A 5,163-nucleotide genomic window follows, 5' to 3' on the forward strand; every position below is an offset into this window, starting at 1 on the left:
TTGTATACCTGAAACTAATGTCATATGTCACTTATACCTCAATAAAAACAAAAGTATAACTATCCAAACATGACAGAAATTTACTTATCATTCATTTAAGTCCAAAATTGGGGTTGTTAAAGGAAAAAGAAGAAAAACTGAGAAGCTTCGAGGTAATGAAAAATAAACCAACCAAAGGGAGACCAGAGGGACTTCCCCAGCGGTCCAATGGTTAGGAATCTGCGCTTCCACTGCCAAGGGCCCAGGTTCGATCCCTGGTTGGGGAACTAAGATCCCACACACTGTGCGGTGCGGCCAAAAAAAAAAAGAAAAGGCCTTCCAACTGCAGTTTGTACAACGAACAGCCCTGTCACGACTCCTTGACTTCCTGAGGCCCAGCTGTTCTATGTTTCCTTGGTTCTGAGGCACACGTAACCTTACCCAAAAAATCTTCCTAACCACATGAGGCCTACCCAAATACCTACAGAAATACAACATAATAGCTTATTCAGTCTCCGCCCAAGAAACCATTACCCTGTGTAAAAACATTGCCTGTCAACAGTTTACTTTGATGCAGAGCAAAGAATGGGACACTGGTTTGATTCTTCACAAATCTTAGCTTGGCCACCAAGCAATATTACCTTCCAACTCCACCATCCTGAGAAATTTCTTACTTTCCCACCATGTCAAACCTTTGGAATTAATACTGCAAATCAACAAACAAATTTTTAGAATTAGACATATAGAACAATGAGATATAATTGAGAAGCCAGTACTTCACCTTTTTGGTCAAATGAATTCTGACAGGGTGCCAAGATAATTCAATCGAGAAAGAATCGTCTTTCAACATATGGTGCTAGGACAACTGGACTGCCACCGGCAAGAGAATGAAAGTAGACTCCTTCCTCACACCATATACAGAAATTAACTTTAAGGATCATAAACCTAATTGTAAGAGTTAAAACCATAAGACTCAAAAGAAAACAAACCTGCAACTACCTTCATGACCTTGGATTAGGCAATAATTTTTAGGTACGACACCAAAAGCACAAGTAACAAAAGAAAAACATAAATTGGACTTCATCAAAATTAAGACTTTTTATGCTTTAACAGACACCATCAAGAAAACGTAAGGACAACCCACCAAATGGGAGAAATATTTGCAAATCCTGTATCTGAAGGACTTGTATCCTGACTGTATAAAAAATTCTTATAACTCAATAATTTAAAAAACATGAGTAACCCAATTTAAAAATGGGCAGCTCTTTCCCAGCTGGAACCATGGAGGGTGCAGAAGAGAAGAAAAAGAAGGTTCCTGCTGTGCCAGAAACCCTTAAGAAAACGCAAAAGAATTTTGCAGAGCTTAAGACCAAGTGCCTGAGAAAGAAGTTTGCCCAAAAGATGCTTCGAAAGGCAAGGAGGAAGCTTATCTATGGAGAAGCTAATCACTATTACAAGGAATACAGGCGGGTGTACAGAACAGAAATCCGAATGGCTAGGATGGCAAGAAAAGCCGGCAACTTCTATGTACCTGCAGAACCCAAGTTGGCATTTGTCATCAGGATCAGAGGTGTCAATGGTGTGAGCCCAAAGGTTCGAAAAGTGTTGCAGCTTCTTAGCCTCCATCAGATCTTCAGTGGCACCTTTGTGAAGCTCAACGGCATCTTTATGAATTCTCAGAATGTTAATGAACATGCTGAGAATTGTGGAGCCGTACATCGCGGGGGGGCACCCAAACCTGAAGTCAGTAAGTGAGCTGACCTACAAGCGTGGTTATGGCAAACTCAACAGAAGCGAAGTGCCCTGACAGGTGACGCCTTGGTGGCTCCGTCTCTCGGCAAGTATGGTACCATCTGCAGGAAGGATCTGATCATGAGATCTATACCATAGGAAAGCATTTCAAAGAAGCAGGCAACTTGCTGTGGTCCTTTAAATTGTCTTCTCCACGAAGCAGAATGAAGAAAAAGACCGCCCATTTGGTAGAAGGTGGAGATGCTGGCAACAGGGAAGACCAGATCAACAGGCTTATTAGAAGGATGAACTAAAGTATCTGCCAGGATTATTTTTGTAATCTGGTCAGTTAATAAACAGTGACTGCTTTCAAATTGGAAAATAAAAATAAAAATAAATGAAAATGGGCAAAGGATCTGAATAGACCTTTCTCCAAAAAATGGCTAATAACCTCATGAAAACGTGCTCAGTGTCATTATCCGTCAGGGAAACGCCAGTCAAACCACAGTGAGATGGCACTTCACATCCCGTCAAAAAGTAGATAATCACAGGGGCTTCCCTGGTGGCGCAGTGGTTGAGAGTCCGCCTGCCGACGCAGGAGACGCGGGTTCGTGCCCCGGTCCGGGAGGATCCCACGTGCCGCGGAGCGGCTGGGCCCGTGAGCCATGGCCGCTGAGCTTGCGCGTCCGGAGCCTGTGCTCCGCAACGGGAGAGGGCACAACAGTGAGAGGCCCGCGTACCGCAAAAAAAAAAAAAAAGTAGATAATCACAACTGTAGTGGAGAAAATGGAACCCACATACATTGCAGGTGGCAATGTAGAATGTTGCGTCTACTGTGGGAAACACTCTGGCAGTTCTTCAAAAGGTTAAATGTAGAGTTACCATAGGATGCAGCAATTCTAATCCTAAGAATATACCTGAGAGAAATAAAAACATACGTCCACACAAAAACCTGTACACAGATGTTTATGGCAGCATTATTCATAATAGCCAAAAAATGGAAACAACCCACATGTCCATCAGCTGATGAATGGATAAATAAAATGTGGTATATCCACGTAATGTAATATTATTTGACAATGAAAAGGAATGAACTTTTCCTATATAGCACTGATACATACTGTAAACTGGAGGAACCTTGAGAACATTATGTTAAGTGAAAAGAGCCAGTCACAAAAGGCCACATATTGTATAATTTCATTTGCATGAAATATCCGGAATGGGCAAATCTAGAAAGATAGGAAAGAGACTAGCGATTGACTGGGGAATTTCCTGGCGGTCCAGTGGTCAGGACTCTGCGCTTTCACTGCCAGGGCCCGGGTTTCATCCCTGGTTGGGGAACTAAGATCCCGCAAACCACGCGGCGTGGCCAAACAACAACAACAAAAATGATTAGTGATTGACTAGGGGTGGGAGGTGGGGGGAAAATGGAAAGTGACTACTAGTGGGTGTGAAATTTCCTTTTTGGGTTGATGAAAATGAAAAATTGATTGTGATGATGGTTGCACAACCCCGTGGATACACTAAAGCCCATTGAATTGTATACTTTAAATGAGTGAATGATATTTCTATAAAGCTGTTAAAAAAGAAAATAAAAGTATACCGCGTGAGAATGTTTAAACAATGGAAAGATACTACTTAATTTTTAAACGGTATTCCGCTTTACTCAAATGTGAAGGATGAGTGTTTTGCCAGGATTTCCGTTTTTTGATGTTGAAGTTGCCTTTACTAGGATGGAGTCAGATCCTCTTTGTGTTCATCTGAGAGCACTCAGGGCTTGGTCCCAAGTTCTCTGCTTTGTTACTTTAGTGTGATTCTTTTTTTTTTTTTTTTTAACATCTTTATTGCAGTATAATTGCTTTACAATGGTGTTAGTTGCTGCTTTATATCCAAGTGAATCAGCTATACATATACATATGTCCCCATGTCTTGCGTCTCCCTCCCGCCCTCCCTATCCCACCCCTCTAGGTGGTCACAAAGCACCGAGCTGATCTCCCTGTGCTATGCGGCTGCTTCCCACTAGCTAGCTATTTTACGTTTGGTAGTGTATATATGTCCATGCCACTCTCTCGCTTTGTCACAGCTTACCCTTCCCCCTCCCCATATCCTCAAGTCCATTCTCTAGTAGGTCTGTGTCTTTATTCCCGTCTTACCCCTAGGTTCTTCATGACCTTTTTTTTTTTTTTCCTTAGGAGAACAGTATGGAGGTTCCTTAAAAAACTAAAAATAGAACTACCATACGACCCAGCAATCCCACTACTGGGCATATACCCTGAGAAAACCATAATTCAAAAAGATTCATGTACCAAAATGTTCATTGCAGCTCTATTTACAATAGCCAGGACATGGAAGCAACCTAAGTGTCCATCATCAGATGAATGGATAAAGAAGATGTGGCACATATATACAATGGAATATTACTCAGCCATAAAAAGAAACAAAATTGAGATATTTGTAATGAGGTGGATGGACCTAGAGTCTGTCATACAGAGTGAAGTAAGTCAGAAAGACAAAAAAAATACCATATGCTAACACATATATATGGAATCTAGTGCGATTCTTCTAATCCTTTGTTTCCCATTAATTCCTGAGTCTACTGCTATGACTTAACCTCATACACTGGGTTGGATGTTTTTAAGTCTAGAGTCCTATTCACTGTGAGACGAAACCAGGGCTTTAAGGAAGATTTTGCGATTCTTAGAATGACAAGAGTTCAAATAAGGACAATGGAATCAAAGCAGAATAACAAGTAGCCAGCAAGTCCTGCTCTACTAGGTGAAGTACTCCTAAGAAGGGGGCAATTTAAATACTAGCTGGATTTCAGAGTTGTCCACTTCAAACTGAGATTTCCAGAGCTCCTGAAGCACGAGGACTTCCCTTAAAGTTAGGTAGAAATAGAATGTGAAAGTTTAAGATCAAGACCTTTTAGGATCTAGATTTTTATTTGAGTTCTTCCTTGTTAATTGCACAAAACTTCAACATGATCAAATATATCGAGTTGAATGATATTCTAGTTACTAAAATGGGATTTTTAGTTACTAAAGAGTAAAACTGTCCTGCAATTTTGAGGTAGCAAAGTCTGTAACACCTGATACATCTGTTGATGTCTTTGTCAACACCTTCTCATACCCAGATTTCCAGGTACATCAACAATTTCTGGATTACAGAAATTTACATAATTGAAAAGAAAAGAAAAAGTAGAGGGGAGAAGTCAAAAGCATCCAGCTGAGATAAAAGATAAATAGGGAATGGAAAACGAAGGAAATAAAGAATAAAGAGACAAGTTTAGGGAAAAAATAGCAACAGAATAGCAAAGGGTAAGCAGTGGAGTAGAAACTGAGAGAATCAGATTCTAGGACCAGCTCTGCTATTAGTAAATTGTGTTGTCTTGGGCAAATCACTCTCCTTCCCTTCTTCCAGCTTTACTGGCCCATATAATTAGATACTTGTCTT

The 5,163-nt window shown here is 40.8% G+C and overlaps 1 pseudogene; it reads left to right on the plus strand.

Annotated features, from left to right (window-relative positions):
- Positions 1 to 1,260: 1,260 nt before the first annotated feature.
- On the plus strand, positions 1,261 to 2,024 carry LOC113617900 (60S ribosomal protein L7 pseudogene; annotated as a pseudogene).
- Positions 2,025 to 5,163: the final 3,139 nt, after the last annotated feature.

Source organism: Aethalodelphis obliquidens, unplaced genomic scaffold, assembly GCF_003676395.1.
Source record: "Aethalodelphis obliquidens isolate GAN/ISIS:26980383/991018 unplaced genomic scaffold, ASM367639v1 scaffold5, whole genome shotgun sequence".
Classification (NCBI taxonomy): Eukaryota; Metazoa; Chordata; class Mammalia; order Artiodactyla; family Delphinidae; genus Aethalodelphis; species Aethalodelphis obliquidens.